The sequence below is a fragment of the Erinaceus europaeus genome, chromosome 14 (genome assembly GCF_950295315.1).
Source record: "Erinaceus europaeus chromosome 14, mEriEur2.1, whole genome shotgun sequence".
Lineage (NCBI taxonomy): Eukaryota > Metazoa > Chordata > Mammalia > Eulipotyphla > Erinaceidae > Erinaceus > Erinaceus europaeus.
Genome location: NC_080175.1, coordinates 86,066,907 through 86,084,432, shown reverse-complemented (window position 1 = coordinate 86,084,432; position 17,526 = coordinate 86,066,907). Strand labels below are relative to the sequence as shown.

The window sequence follows — 17,526 nt, the reverse complement described above, 5'->3', positions numbered from 1 at the left end:
AGCCTAATAGAAATTTGGGGTCTAAAAGCTTAATGTGAAACGTTTCTCAAAGAGACAGTGATATTAAAATTGCCATCCTAGAAATGAAAAACTGAAGAGAGGCTCTGGAATTTGTACTGTAAACCGACGCCCTAGCAGTGGGATCTGAGACCCTGGAACTGTCAGTGAGGAGGGACCCTTAACACGCTTGTTTTACCTTATTCCATTATCCAGGACCATTCCTCTACAGACATTACAAACACTTGTGTTGTGAGTGTGTGTGTGTATGTGTGGGGGGGAAACGATGACATTTCCTCAGTGTTATATCTGAGTCTAATATTTTTTTAATTAATCTTTTATTTTAATGTTACAGTTACACAAAGACAAAAAAATGTGTCCTAAGGTAGGAAAGTCCAGATGTTACATCCTGTCTTTCCACCTGGGCTATGAACTGCGACTTTCATAAGCTAGGCTACTCAATCATAGCACCAATGGCTCCAGTTTGAAAATATGCAAGGAAAATAGTGAGAACAATAATTCCTATAATCAGTTGAGTGTTAATATTTTTCCAAAGGGAGTCAATTTTTACAAAAGACACATGGTTATCATTGTCATTTTAAATTTGAAGGAAGAGATATTTAGAATATATATGAGCTCAGTGTTGCTTCAACAGTGGATAGCTGAGTTGAAAATTCCTACATTTGAAATTTACACCATCGATGAGTTAGGGAGAACAGTAAGCTGGTATTACTGTAGTTGCTTCACGCTTGAAAGATGAGCAGAGATGTCGTTTAGATGCCTGAAACAACCTGGTTTATAATTGTTCTCCTGGGTTAGTTTTTTTAAAAAAAAATTGATTTATTCCCTTTTGTTGCCCTTGTTGTTTTATTGTTGTAGTTATTGTTGTTGTTGTTATTGATGCCATCATTGTTGGATAGGACAGAAAGAAATGGAGAGAGGAGGGGAAGACAGAGAGGGGGAGAGAAAAGAGAGACACCTGCAGACCTGCTTCACCATCTGTGAAGTGACTCCCCTGCAGGTGGGGAGCTGGGGGCTCAAACCCAGATCCTTACACTGGTCCTTGTGCTTGGCACATGTGCGCTTAACCCACTGGGCTACAGCCCAACTCCCCTGGGTTAGTTTTTAACGGGGTCACATTGCACTCTCCAAATTGTCCTAGGCTAGAAATGAAGCTTAAGGTCAATCTTTAGATACTCAGACTAGCCACTAACAGATGAGTCATCCTAATCAACTATTTTTACTCTTTGTAGACAGCTCAGAGTGTGTTCCCACTGGGTTACTTTGTACATGTCAGTCAAGAAAGTGTTTCTGGACACTGAAATCAGAGAGCTACATAGAAAGGTAGGTGCACAACATGGCCAAAGCCGTATGCACAGGCAACTTCTAACAAATTACAACAATCTATGACTAGATCCTGGCAACAGGGGCTCTCTTTGCAGAGGCCAGTTTAGAAAGAAACCTATTTATTAAATTATATAAATATTGCTAGTAGTAATGCTGATAATATCTCCCCATTAAAGACTGCACTTGCTGTTGTGTAAGCTTCTCCTGCTGATAAATTGCCCAAACATTGAATCAACCTGAATATAAATATTGGTGTGCCAACTGAGAAGAATAAAATAAATGCAATGGCAAAGTAATTACCACAAAAAGTCATTTTCTGTAATCATTGCTGTATAGTGTTTATAATGTAATGAAAAAATGCCTTTAGAGATTGGTTGTTTTACAATATATATTCTTTTTAAAAAATAATATGTTTTGTTTATTGTTGGATGCAGAGAGAAATTGAGAGGGAGAGCGAGAGAGAAAGGAGAGACAGAGTCACTGGCAGCAGCTGGTTCACCCCTCCTAAAACTTTCCCCCTGGGGGACCAGGGGCTTGAACCTACATTCTTGCGCACTGTAATGTGTGCACTTAACCAGGAGCAACAACACCTAGCCCCCAATGTATATTTTCTTTCACAATTGGATTTATTTTTTTAATATACATACCAGGGCTGGGAAGATACATAATGTTATGCAAAAGACTTTAAAATCACAGGTAAAAAACCACCAAAACCACCATAAATCAAAGCAAAAATAAAGTAAGTGTGTGTGTGTGTGTGTGTGTGTGTGTGTGTGTGTGTGTGTGTGTGTGTGTGTGTTCATTCATAATCACAGTTAGTATGGAAGCAACACTAGTGCTGGGCATGATGAGTTCCTTCAGCTTTGCTTAGAAGACCTGGTTAGCAAACACTCTCCCCCTGAAGTGGGTATCCAGCTGCCATCAAGCACCAAAAGCCCCCTTCCTAGCAAACCTCTCCCTGACCTCACTCTCCAGAGTCCTTTGCTTTGGTGCAGTACAGGCTTAACTTTGTTTTCCTTTTCTGTTCTGTCTTAAAGTTTTCCCTCCTATAGAGTGAAAACAAACAAAACAACAACAAAAACAAAATAAGGATCTGTGATAAAAAAAAAAATCTAATTTACAAGAGATGGGTGGGGTGATGTGTGACCAAAAATAATAGTTATAATAAGAATAAAGACAGTGAGACTCAAAACCTTGACTCACCTCTCGCATTCCTTCCCGCCTCTCCCTTGGCTACCAAAGCTGTTGTGAGCAACCCCATCCCCTCCTCTCCCATAGGGGTGGGCTTGGCAGTACATTTGTTTTTCTCTTCATACCTTTAAAATCTCTTGAAAATGCTTGCACTTGAATGTAAGTTGCTTTCCTAAATAAACTTACCCTTGATTGCCCTTCTTTTTCTCATATGATAGACAGAGAGAAATTGAGAAGGGAAAAGGAGATAGAGAAGTGTCTGGTGATGGTGCACCTGGCTGAGCACACATGAGGACCCAGGTGCCAACCACCAGTCCCCACCTGCAGGGAGGAGGCTTTGCAGGTGGTGAAGCAGGCTTTCAGGTATCTGAGGGAGACAGAGGAGAGCAGCACTACTCTACCATTCATGAAGTTCTCCTCCTGCAGGTGAGGATCAGGGGCTTGAAACTAGTGTCCTGGGCATGGGAACATGAGCTCTCAGCCAGGCAGGTTGAGAGCTTCATGCTCAGTGAATGGGGAAGCTTCTCTTTTCTAATCAGTTTATCAATTTGTTCTTGTATTTTCACATCTGACTTCCCTTTTTATTTGAATGCATAGTGAAAGAACACAGTTAGCAAGTGTAATTTGGTGGAATAATATTTTCAGTGCATTAAAAACCGAAACATGCTAGAGCAATTGTTAAGTAAAGAAAGTGGGGGTAACAAGAGAAGAAGCAATGGAAAATCTACCTTTATACATTGAAAGAGACAGCTTACACTCCTTTGATTTTAGAATTTTGACTCTGATACAGCCAAGAAGAATCTTAAAGTCTGTGGCTCTGAATTCATTTTGCTGAGGCCTTTTGAAAACTCAAATATCTTCAGTTACTACCGATTATTCTATTTGTGTGAAAGAGAAAAGAGAGAACTACTCTATTGTAGGTGATGCAGGGGACTGAACTAGGGCCTTTTGCTTTATTTACTTACTTACTTACTTATTTTAGAGATATTAAGATGGAAGAGAAGGTAGAGAAGGAAAAAAAAAGAGACCACTGTAGCAGTACTTTACCGTAACTCAAGTATTATACTGCAGGTGGGACCCAGGGGCTTGAAGCTGGGTCTTTGCACATTATAATCTGTACTCTGTAATCTGCACTCTCAAACAGGTGTGCCACCACCCAGCCACCCCTTTAGCTGATTTCCTATTCTTTTACATCCATTAGATAACTTATTGCTTTGGCAGTAAGACTATTTAGCAGGTAATTTATTCTAATGTTTTATTCAGCTGTTAAAAACTATCAATAATGTCTGCATTTTTAATATCTTTCTGTGGGTTTTATTAAAATTACAATTAGAAACAAGTTTTTTTCACAAGGTTATAAGTAATTATTACATAGTTCTTGCTGATTAAATAGGAATAATGATAAGTATGAGCTATTTATTTTTAATTTTTTATTTGTTGTTAGTATTAGGTTATAAGAATGTAAGATTACACACCACACCTACCACCAAAGTTCTGTATTCCCACCCTTCAGCCTCCCACAGATAATCACAGAAGCAAACAAGCTGTTTCTAAGGCTTGTGGGAACTATGGTGGTTATCTGTGGGAGGCTGAAGGGTGAGAATACAGAACTTTGGTGGTAGGTGTGGTGTGTAATCTTACATTCTTGTAACCTTTGTTTTTTGGCACATTCATGTGAATCAGAAATCTAGATTTTACATATGAGTAAAACCATTGGTAATTGTCTTTCATCTCTTATTTCACTAAGTATAATCACCTACCACAAGTTATTTAAAATCATCAAGTGTCAAGAAAACCATAAGTTATTTCACAAAATTAAAGATCACCATCATTTAATGAATAAGCACTGATATCCCAAGAAATGGAATGTATGCTAACAATTACAATGTAAACCATAACGGAGAGAGGGATTTATTCAAGGTCTAGGCCCACCATGTCTGTTGTTACCAGTCATCTCTATCAGGAACAACACAATAGACCCTTTTGTGGGCCCCCTCAGGACCTTGCCCTCAACATGGATCAACAACAGTAGAGAATGTTCCATCCTGGATAAAATACTCTATCTTTCACCTGAGTAATATGGGTTCTGAAATTGGGGCAGCTTGGAATGTTCCTACTCTTGACCACAGAGTGTTAGCTCAGATCTATAGGGATGCAGAGGTCACATAGGTTCCTAAAATGAATATGGGTGGCAGATTAGATCTCAAGTGGAAGGTTACCATATAAGACCTGATCATGAGTTCACAATGCATATTTCTCTGGGGGTAAATTACAGGCACTTTAAGGCAGATAGGAAGGGAGCAAAACCAGGATATTTGTGGTGGTTTTCAAGTCAGCCATACACAATGCACAGTAATTCATGGCCTTTGTTTTAAAGGAGGAGGAGATGGGAGTCGGGCTGTAGTGCAGCGGTTAAGTGCAGGTGGCGCAAAGCACAAGGACCAGTATAAGGATCCCAGTTCAAGTCCTGGCTCCCCAGCTGCAGGGGAGTCCCTTCACAAGTGGGGAAGCAGGTCTGCAGGTGTCTATCTTTTTCTCCCCCTCTCTGTCTTCCCCATCTCTCTCCATTTCTGTCTGTCCTATCCAACAACGATGGCATCATGAACAACAACAACAATAATAACTACAGCAATAAAACAATAAGGGAAACAAAAGGGAATAAATAAATAAATATTTTTTTAAAAATTAATAAAAATAAGGGAAGATGAGGGGCATGTGCAGAAAGGTAGCTCCGTCTGGAGAAGGTAGCCATCCTTCATTAGTTCACAAGGTTGCGGGGGGGACCTGCCTTTGTCTCTACCCGGGGTGATACCACTCCAGACACAGTAGTTGTAGATATTTGTTGTTTTGGGTTAAAGTCTGATCTGGTTACTCATGCCCATACCTCTTAGAAGACTCTGGTAGATTTTTTTTCCCTCCTTAGGTGGTTGTGAGAGAAGAGAGTCCATTGCACTGATCTACCCTTGTGAATCTTCCTCCCCTCTGTTGGCTTTCTGGCGGGGTGATCTCCAGCAGGAAGAACCCCTGGCTGTCTCTTTTTTGCTCACTCGAGACAACACAAAGCAAAGACACCGGGGAGAAATGATGTGCTCTCAAATCTCGTTTATTAGCAGATGGGCAAAAGTTTAAATAGAAAACCAAACAAAGAACATATTTCAAACATGTCAGAAATTACAGGTTTCTTAAAGGTCAGCTTGCCCCTATGGTAGGGGGCTGGTATGACAGGAATTGATGAGATACAAGACTGTTATTCTCCATGACGCAAGCAACTTAATTATCCAAAAGTATTTGAGAGAAGCATAGGGGTTAAACCAGTAGTGTGAGACAGAAAGAAGATGGATATCAAAAGGACATATAGTTTGGAATTTCTCTTGTCTGGGGTCTGAGGTGTATGATGGAGTGTGTGATAAGGTGTGTTCTCCTCTGTGATCAGAAGGTGAGGTGAACTTTGAGTAAGTGAATCTTAAAATAGGCGGCCATGTGGCCTGCAGTTAATGGAGAGAGGTATTGAGGTTTCTGTGGGCTTGAGATGGTTTCTCCCCTTTGCTCACCTCGGTTGAGAGAGACTCACAAGAGGGTATCTTCTCAGACCTCCATCCAAGGATGGGGGGAGTTCACCCTAAGCTCTATCAAGCTTACACATAGCCTCAACATCACTCCATTTTTCCCATGTGGTGAGAAAAACTAAAACCAGGCCCCTATGCACTGTAAAATGTATACTTGGCCAGGTGAGCCATCTCTAGGCTCCAAAATGTTATCTTTTTAAACTATACTGATATTATCATGATTGGTTAATATATTACATGAAAATTCCATCATTATCTATGCTGTTTAAGGTCCTAAAAAGATTAGGTATAAAAATTAGTTTCACTGTAGAAAAGAAAAAATGGAATCTCTTTGAAATTAAAACAAGCAAAAAAAAGAAAAAAGATCTCAATATGAGGACTAGTCTAGACAGGTAATAACTATGGATCTACTACAAATGGTTCAATTGATTACACATTTTATTAAAAAATAAAATGTGCCTTTAGGTAAATAACAGAGAGATTGGGTGGTGGCACACCTGGTAGAGCACATGTTACAATGTGCAAGGACCCGCAGGAGGAACACTTCATAAGTGGTGAAGTGGCATTGCAAGTATCTCTCTTTCTGTCTCCCTCTCTATCTTCACCTTTCCTCTCAATATTATCCTAAATAAATAAAATAAAAAATTGCAGAAATGATATGAATTTCTGCCTAATGAGTAGGAATTCATTCACTTCCTTAGAATGAAAGAAACTGATAAATAATAACTGATATCTTTTGTTTGTTTTAAAACCATAATCAGTTGATGCCTAGGACTCATCTCTCAATTTATTCCACATTATTCATAGTTTCTCTTTTGAAAAAATATTTAAAATAATTTCAAAAAAACCATAAAATATTTAGTTACATTTATACACAGACATTTATAATTTTATTGATTTTTCTCTATTTATACATTTTACCCAAAAGTATAATTCTTATGATTTTATTTTTAAAAAGTAAAAAAGAGGTTTCAAGTAAATATACTCAATTTAAAAAATCCTTTACAGAGAGGTACATGGCGAGGGACAGGAGGTAGTGTACATGATAGAGCAGATATCTTACAATGCACAAGGACACAAGTTCAAGCCCCTGATCCCCACCTTAGGGGACATGCTTCAGGAATTGTTAAAACAGTGTTATAGGTGTCTCTCTCTTTCCATCTCTACCTCCCCCATTCGTCTTGATTTATTTGTTTCTATCCAGTAAATAAATAAACTATTGTAAAAGAAGTAAAAGTGAGGAAAGAAATTTGTTTTCTATACTGAGTTTACCTGATTAGTTTCATGTATTAATTACAGCTACGAGTATTTACTCATCTCCCCTCTCTTTGCCTATAGCTATTATGTGGAATAAGAGGGGAAAGTTGATGTTAGTAATAAGTAGTCATGCTCTGCCAGAACTGGGAAATATTTTGTAATTTTTGCACATGGTAGAAACTGGATTTATTTTAGTCCTGAGACTAGCACATGGTAGACAGGAACTTCTACTTAAGCATTTAGGTCATGTTTTTATGTATGTCTTAGTATTTTTTAAAATACCAGATCAAATTTTAATCCAATTTTTAAATGCCTTCTGCATAACTGTTTGGAAGCTAAACCACAACTGTTATCTATATTTGTCTTAAACTGCCCCACCCACTGGCAGCCTCCTAGCCCTGGTTTACTAGACGGACACTCTCGGGTAGCAGTGGCGCCACATCTATTTTGCATAGCTGTCTAGATGACACTGTCCCTTCTGTTGTCTTGCTCTGGCACATGGCAGTGAATGGAGTCATGAAAATGTGTGTGGAGTCATGGGGAATGTCTGGGACTGTGTTATGGTGACTGTGAACCTGGCAGTGTGTTCTATGTTCTTCTGCATTCCTTCTCTCTGAACTACCTCTACACCAGTTTTTTGATTCACCTGTTAAATATGTGCAGGATGTTACATAACTAGGAGTGGAGTGTACAGGGTAAGATCAAATGAAGCAGTGTACCACAGTGCAGAGATGTTACCTCACTCTTCCAAATGACTGGCAGATTGTCACTGAGCAATATGAATAGCCCTTTACTTTGCGTGTAGCAAAGACTTTGTTGGTGTTACATCACATAATCTATGGTTTTACACACACACACACACACACACATCTTAATGTTAAGATATACAGATGACTCACTTTTATCACTGTTCGCTGAACAATGCTTTCAGTTATGTCTGCTTATTTATGAACTAGGAACAAGTTCAACAGAAGTTATATTTGTATATATTATCTACAGGGGTATAGATCAATGGCATATCATTTGACTGCAGAAGAGTTATCAATTGTAAACAGTTACAATATTTACTTACTAGAGTCTTTACAGGAAAAGAAAAAAGGGGAGAAACAAAGAAGATACTTATGGAATAACTGTGGTGGCAAGAAAAGGTGAAATTGGATAAAAGCATTAAAGAATTCTTAGAAGAGTTTTATCATCAGACAAGGTTTGATACTGCATGCAGATTAAAGCCAGGCAATGAAAATTGAATGTATACAGGGTTATTAAATTATCAAATTTAAATTTATTAAATAAAGCATTTAGTGAACATCTGTAATATTCATAGTGAAATGTGTGTACAAGGTATACAGAAACATAGAAATGTAAAACAAGCTTTATACTCAGAATTTTGCAAACTAATCATAAGCATACATTGACAGAAAAACAAATAACCACAGATCACAATGCCAAATAAGTGAATCGGACCATAAATGCAACCGAAAGTTGAAGGGGATTGACTGGTTAGAAAAGAATGCATGAATAAGATGCAATTACATGATTTTTGACAAACAAGATGATCTTGGATATGCACTCCAAACAGTTTTCATATCCAATGTGCGCATTAATCTAATCAAGAAACAAAGTTTACTTCAGACATAGATATAGTGGAAATTAAGTATAAAGAGTTATGAATTTCAGAGACATGGATTTGGAAAGGACTGCATTGTCAACCAACTCACATTTGGTAATCACTTTAAAGCCCATGCAGCACTTTATAGAGAGAAACTGTACTAATAGGTAAATTAAATTTGGACTATATGTGACTATGCCAGGTTTAAAATTTTTATACATTAGTGATAGAAAAGGACATAAGCTGGATACAAGAGTGATCTGCAGATACCTATCACAGGGAGATAACAAATTGTACCTATAAGCCAACAACTGAACCATAAACTACTAACCTCCCCAGTAAAATCATAAAAAAAGAAACTTTATGTATAACCATACAAGTGACAAAGAATCACTAAAAATATTTTAGCAGGAAAGATGTGTATTAAATATATATGTAGATGATATATATAAAATCTATCAGTTAAGATAAAAGTTTTGTGACTCAATTAGATGTTAAAAAATCAGGTTCTGAAGCAGGATGGCAGAGGACCTAGTGGGGGTTGTATTGTTATGTGGAAAACTGAGAAGTATTATGCATATACAAACTATTGTATTTCCTGTTGACTGTAAAACATTAATCCCCCAATAAATAAATAAGATGTTAAAACAGTGAAATCAATTTAGAGATGATTAAATTGGTTAAACCGTAAGGTGATATGAGTTAGATAAAGTGTGACTGCAGTGAGAGCAGTAAAGTGATGGGTCCATTATTAGAACTAAAGATTGAATAAGTGACTGCTTTAGTGAAAAAAAAAAAATTTCCAGCTATAAGCATACTCATTTTAATTTAACAGACAAAACAGAAGTTCAGCATACAGCTAGACTTCTAAGACTAGTACCTCCCATATTGTCTACAGAAAGGGTTAGTGATCTGGCATCTTGAAGATGCTTTCTACTTGATCATTGAGAGGTTCTTCCTCTTGCATCAGAATGAATATTAAACTGGAAATATCAAAGATGCCATTGTTAAAACACTGAAAAAAAAATCTAAATCCTCCTATTCTTAAAAATTACAAGTTGATTTTAAATTCATTTTTCTTCCCATTTACTCAGAAAAATTTCAGGTAGATCTTGTGTTAGCCTCTATGACAAATGCAACCAACCTCAATACCAGTTTGTATACAACAAATGACACTCAATGCTTTAACAACTGGGAGAAAGTCTAAGCTTGTCAGATCAAGAAAGGACTATAAAAGCTGGAAAAGGACAAGAGACTGGCTCACTTGATGATGACTTTTTTTTTTCTTTTGTCAATACCAGGTCACTCCATCATCTGTGGCCCTAGTCAGGGAATGCTTGGAATCCCATATAGATATGATGGGCCTATGTTGGTATGCTTCTAATTCTGCTTCTAAAACCCCCTTCTGTTTCATTTGGTTTAATCCCCCCTGCTTAACACTATTCTATTTACATAACTAATCACCAGCATGCCTGCATGGCATTGGTTTAATCCCCACTGGTTCATGATGTCTTTTTGCTCCACCCCCTCTTGTAGTACACCCTGATTTGCACCAGTCACTTTTTGCTCCAACCTCTCTGCGTCACATCCTGTTTCCGCCCTACTTGGCGAGTATATATAGGATTGTGTTTTTAGTTTAGTTTAGTTTTTAGTTTAGTTTAGTTTAGTTTAGCTTGGATTAGATGGTGCTGTGTTCTGCATGAATAAAGAGATACTGCGTAAAGCCCAGCCATGAATCCCTGGTCATCTGTCTCCTGCTCGCGAAGCCAGCCCGCCATAATGGCGCCCTGAAACAGGGACCGGCACCCACGTGGGACCTAACCTGCCCATCCCCCAGATAACTAAACCTGGCTACCCATCCACCATGGATTGGCTTTCTACTTATGAAGAGGTTTACCAAAGCCTCTACTGTTTCATGCTGAGACAGTTACTCTGTCTCTGGAACATTTTGCACTGGGCCACAATTTGGTTCCCTGACTGGGAACTTTGGTTTCTTGTGACCCTAATCATAGAGCTTGGGAGATGCACGGAAATTTCTCCTTGGACTTTCTGGATTCCCTCTCCCATGTTTCCCGAGGAAAAGGACTACATTTTGCTCTGGGCCACAATTTTGTTCTTTATGACCGTGTTCGTAGAGCCTGGAAAATGCATGGAGATTTCCCCTGGGACTTTCTGGACTTCTTCTCCTGCTGAGAAGGACTACTCTAGTTTGAGGATCATTCTCCAGTACCCTGGCAATCCCCAAGAATGAAGACACACGGTTAGTTCTACTCTCCTGATTCGATTCTTTCTTCGATGGGAAGACGCTTTTAAAAATGGGTGCCTGCAATCCTGCAGGAACAGTCAGAAGCAACTTAAATGGAATTTCGAGGAGCTTTTTGGACTAGGACACCCTCTGGGGAGTCATGATGCTACATGGTGATATCTGTTTCATAAGAGAGTGATTTGAATGACTGAATTTTTGAATGACATTGACTTAAAAAAAAGAAAAAAATGCTGGACGCAGCCATGATTTCTAGAGACATCTAGAAACAATCCAAAAAATTGTTTTTCCCTCCTTTGATTTCTTTTTTTATGTCTTGGCATAAATATGAAACGTTTAATCCTGAAAACAGTATGAGTTATGGGTGGGGCAGATAGTGCAATGATTCTGTTAATGATTCTCATGCCTGAGGCTCCTAACCGTGGTTCTTCTGTTTACCTTTCCACATTTTATTGAGTTTAAACTGTTTAAACAACTTTAAAATCATACTAGAAAAGATTTCCAATTATAATGGAGTTATCAGTTATAGTAAACTTCTAATCTGCTACAAGTTTTGTTTGACAAGTAAATGAATTTCAGCTGTCAAGTATTCACATGAAAAAGCATCTACTCAAATGGAATTCCTGGAAATCCATTTGGACCCCTGTTCTCTGACATTGCCCACAAGATGGCAGGACAATAGCGCACCCCTGGAAACCAATGATGTAACCTGGCACGACCTGAAGAAACAGATTCACAGACTCCAAAGCTCACTCTCTACAGAAAAGCGGAATTCTAGTGGCTGACTTTCTCCATCTAGACAGACGTGCAGTGTTTCATCCCCTGGCATTTCTTCTGTGGTCATCTGCTTTCGACTGGCATGTCCATTGGACTTACTGGTACACCTCTTGGACACTTTATACAACTTTACAGCAGCTTCCCTTTATGCTGCTGGGTTTCTCAAAGACTGACTGCAGCCAGCTGCCTTGGGACTTTATAGGCCATGTCTCCTCGCCTGCAGGCTCTGCTCTCAGAGATAGGAAACTCCCCCTCCTTACTAGGTCATGCCCACAGAAGCAGGAAATGCCCTTTGAGGCAAGAGATGCCTTCAGAGGTATGAAGTGCCCCCAGAGGCAATTAATGCCCCCAAAGGCAAGAAATGCCCTTTCGCCTGCTAGGCCTTGCCCTTTGAGGTAGGAAACGCTCCCCTTGGCATCACACTGGTTCTTGCTGCTCTCCTATTTTGTTCTTCCATGTCATATTCCAGTTCTTTTGAAAATGCCTGTTTGATATAGGTTTCTGTTCACCCCACACTCCTGATACTATGGCCATTAGTTCAAAAGAAAGGGGGAATTGTTGGTATGCTTCTAATTCTGCTTCTAAAAACCCCTTCTGTTTCATTTGGTTTAATCCCCCCTGCTTAACACTATTCTATTTACATAACTAAGCACCAGCATGCCTGCATGGCATTGGTTTAATCCCCACTGGTTCATGATGTCTTTTTGCTCCACCCCCTCTTGTAGTACACCCTGATTTGCACCAGTCACTTTTTGCTCCACCTCTCTGTGTCACATCCTGTTTCTGCCCTACTTGGTGAGTATATATAGGATTGTGTTTTTAGTTTAGTTTAGTTTTTAGTTTAGTTTAGTTTAGCTTGGATTATATGGTGTTGCGTTCTGCATGAATAAAGAAATACTGCGTACAGCTCAGCCATGAGTCCCAGGTCATCTGTCTCCTCCCACGAAGCCAGACCAACAGGCCTATACCTCTGATAGATCACTCTCTCCATCATCTCTGGTCAATTTCATCAGTAATGCCATCATTAGGCCTTTTGTGGGACTCTCTAGGACCTTCCTTCATTATAAAGTATCAACGGAAGGGACTGCCCCACTCTCCAAAGGGAGGCTGGGCTAGCCTACACTGCCACTTGAAGAAGACTGGTTCTAAATTGAGTGCATCCTTGAATTCTGCAAGCTGTGACCCTGGACTGTGATCTCAGACTGACAGGGACTCAGCGTTCACACAGGTTCCCATGCTAAATATGAATGTATGTGGGCCTTGGGTCAGATCAATGGGATAAGCAATTAATTATAAAGTATAATTAATTATAAAGACTCTCTTCAAGTCTGGGGACGACTTTCTACCCTCATCCAGTTTTCTAACCCTTCTCAACTCTGACTACATCTTCTCAGACAATATTTTTAGTCCACCTCCATGTTAACTATCAAGCTCAAAAATTATTAAAGCCGGGCTCTCTAGGTACATACCCAAAATAAGCTTCCTCACTTCTCTTGACCTTAAGATCCCTATTCTCATCTGCTCTATTCCTACTTTTTGGATCCTGTGTAGTGCTTGATTTTAATGTTTTGTCCTGCCTTATATCTTACCATCTTTACCATCAAGTTGGAGATGATACTATGGTTCCATCCTAAATTTCCCTGGACAGACGACCTCACCAGTGTGTCCCAGAATGTTACCCCTTCAGATATCTCTTAACTAGGAAAAGAAAGAAACAGACTGGAGTATAGATTGACTTTATAATGCCCATGTCCAGCAGAGAAGCAATCACAGAAGTCATAAATCACACCTTCTGCACCCCATAAAAATTTTTGGTCCATATTCCCAGTGCAGAAGAAATGTTATGGCTCTGAACTCCAACTCCGTCAAGACCCAGAGATAGGAGAGGAAAAAAGGAAGGACATACAGAGGTAGCAATAGGTATAGACATGACTTAGAAAGGAAGAGAAGGAGGTAGTTGGACGGTAGTGCAGCAGGTTAAGTGCACATGGAGCAAAGTGCAAGGGCCAGTGTAAGGACCCTGATTTGAGCCCCCAGCTCCCCACCTGCAGGATGTCACTTCACAAGCAGTGAAGCAGGTCTGCAGGTGTCTATCTTTCTCTCCTCCTCTCTGTCTTCCCCTCCTCTCTAGATTTCTCTCTTTCCTATCCAACAACAACAGCTATGAAAACAATAACAACTACAACAAGCACAAAAACAAGGGCAACAAAGTGGGAAAAATAGCCTCCTGGAGCAGTGGATTCCTAGTGCAGGCACCAAGCCCCAGCAATAACACTGGAGGCAAAAAAAAAAAAAAAAAGACAGGGCCATAGAAAGCATAGGCAGATAGATAGATAGATAGATAGATAGATAGATAGAAAAATAATAGTTAACCCATATCTGTGACCTTGGGAGAACTACTGCAGTTTTCAATGAAGGGAATGGAGAACACCAAGCTATGGTAGTGGGGTCACTGTGGAATTATACCCCTGTTATCTCATAATTTTGTAAGTCAATATTAAATCACTAATAAAAATAAAAAAGAAGGAACTCAGTCTTTCTGTAGGTTTGTTATTTACTGGTGAGACTCAAAAGTCCATAACAATGTAACTGCATTGCAAAGAGCAACAACAGAAGCAGTTATAAATATATTTCTTCTTTGTTAGAAATGCAGTCTGTTTCTCCCTTGTCTTCTACATGTCAAGCACTAAGCAAAAAAGGGAGAGAAAAGTCTATAAAAAGTAAAATTGCTATTTATCTAAATTCTGTATTCAAATGACTAGTAAACAATATAAGGTGGGAGTGAGCTAACGATGAACATAAAGTCAATAAGCAGAGAGATCAATAAAACAATGTGGTCAGTTTCATTCCCCCAGAATTATGTTATAGCACCATATTGAATTAATACAAAATGCCTTTGGTATAAATGCAAAATTATTTATGAAACAATTGAAAAATCTGTTCTTAAGTAGAAAAGAAAAAGCACCGCACATGATTTCAGTGAAAAAAAAAAAGAACCAGATGTTACACATACTTAAAAAACACAATCCCATATGCAGCTGCCCATGAAATATTCAACACATACATAAGTTTAGGGCTTACTGGCTTGATTTCTTTCCTCCCTCTCACCTCCATGCTAATCTTCCATATGTCAGCATTTCTTTGAAATCAGGGTGTGTTACTACAGTGGAGTAGAGAGAGAGAGCCAATTGAGGATTGATTCCAGTTGAAAAATCTGTAGCATTCCCAGGGATGTCCTCAGTCATGAAAGGAAAAAGGGTGCAGCCGCTTCATGTCAAGTATGTGTGTGTGCAAACAGCAGTGTGCCATTTGCTATCTATCTGTAGAATGGGATTGACCTCTGCAAATGAAGTTAATAATTGAACAAGGCGTGTGCAAGAACACTGGCTATTTACATAGTCCAGATTCCTATAGTGATATGAAATTATTAACTGAGTTCCTACCATTAAAAGTGAACTAGATTGAATTCTGAGTTTGACTCCAGCATTGTGAAATTAAGATTGCAATTTAGAGGTTTTGTGTTTAAAGACAGCACTGAATCAAAAGCAGTCAACGATGTCAACCATATGTTTACCCTCTTCTTTGTTGTCTTTTTTAATTTATTTTTTATTTAATAAAGGATAAATTAACAAAACCATAGGGTAGGAGGGGTACAACTCCACACAATTCCCACCACCCAATCTCCATATCCCATGCCCTCCCCTGATAGCTTTCTCATTCTCTATCCCTCTGGGAGCATGGACCCAGGGTCATTGTGGGTTGCAGAAGGTGGAAGGTATGGCTTCTGTAATTGCTTCCCTTCTGAACATGGACATTGACTGGTCGGTCCATACTCCCAGTTTGCCTCTCTATTTCCCTAGTAAGGTGGCTCTTTGGGGAAGCGGAGCTCCAGGACACATTGGTGGGGTCTTCAATCCAGGGAAGCCTGGCCGGCATCCTGATGGCATCTGGAACCTAGTGGCTGAAAAGAGAGTTAACATACAAAGCCAAACAAATTGTTGAGCAATCATGGACCCAAAGGTTAGAATAGTGGAGAGGAAGTGTTAGGGGGGTACTCACTGCAAACTCTAGTGTACTTCTGCTTTCAGGTATATATTTTGCAGTAGTTTATGGATACGTGTGAACATATGCTCTCTCTCACAGAACCTGGTCTATATCTAGGTTTTGGGACTTTGTTAGAAAGTGAACCACCTGGGATGGAATTAGAGAATACTATGAAAGGAAAGGTCTCACCCGAGTAATGAAGCTGAAGGGTTGTCATTCCACAAGTGAAGTCTCTGGACACAGTCTGAGCTGAAGCATGTTGAGGTGGCAATCGTTGCGTTGATCTTTGTTGTTTTTTCAATTGACATAGAAGGCTCAGGAATTTGCTATATCTAGGATTTTTGTTAGCTCTGCTGTTCTACTGTTCTTAGACTTTTTGACACAGATTTTAAAAAAAATGGTTTTCGGAGGCTCCTGCCAGACTATTCGTCTCACAGGAAACTTTGGCCTCAGAGGTCATGATCACAATGTTTCTTCAGTAGTCATCTTGCCCAATGGAGATCACATAGTGTCTGCCTCAAGGGACAAAACTATAAAAATGTGGGAAGTGGAAACTGGCTACTGTGTGAAGACATTCACAGGGCACAGAGAGTGGGTACGTATGGTACGGCCAAACTAGGATGGCACTCTGATATCCAGCTGTTCCAATGACCAGACTGTACGCATATGGGCCGTAGCAACAAAGGAATGCAAGGCTGAGCTTTGAGAACACGAGCATGTGGTAGAATGCATTTCCTGGGCACCAGAAAGTTCATACTCTTCCAGTTCTGAAGCAACAGGATCTGAGACTAAAAAAAGTGGCAAACCTGGACCCTTCTTACTGTCTGGATCCAGAGACAAGACCATTAAAATGTGAGATGTCAGTACTGGCATGTGCCTTATGACTCTTGTGGGTCATGGTAACTGGGTACGTGGAGTTCTGTTCCATTCTGGGGGGAAGTTTATTTAGAGTTGTGCTGATGACAAGACCCTATGTGTTTGGGATTACAAGAACAAGCGATGCATGAAGACTCTCAATGCGCATGAACACTTTGTTACCTCCTTGAATTTCCATGAGACAGCCCCATATGTGGTTATGGGCAGTGTAGACCAAACAGTAGAGGTATGGGCATGCCATTGATTGAGTCTCATTTGGCCCTTCCTCCTTTTTTTCCTCTGGATGCACTCTGATGATACCATGGTTACCCCATTGAGCTCCGTTTAAATATTGTCCTTTCATGTAAATTAAAAAAATGGTTTCCCACATAATTAAATCTGGTAGGTTCTGAATCCCACAAACAATATTTGGAAATACAGAGATACTGTATGCATCTATCTTTTCCTATTTGGGAGAGGTCTGAAGAGGTAAGAAATGGAAAACTTTGTTTAAAAATGTCATTCCTTTATAAATTTAGCAATGTACTTTTGTATATTTAGCCATACTTGGAATATTTAGAATACCAACATTGCTTTAAGATTTCTGCCTGAATCAATCT

General features: G+C 39.4%; 1 pseudogene; it reads left to right on the top strand.

Moving 5' to 3' along the window:
• Positions 1–1,287: 1,287 nt before the first annotated feature.
• Positions 1,288–17,288, top strand: LOC132532699 (platelet-activating factor acetylhydrolase IB subunit beta-like; annotated as a pseudogene).
• The last annotated feature ends 238 nt before the right edge of the window (positions 17,289–17,526 follow it).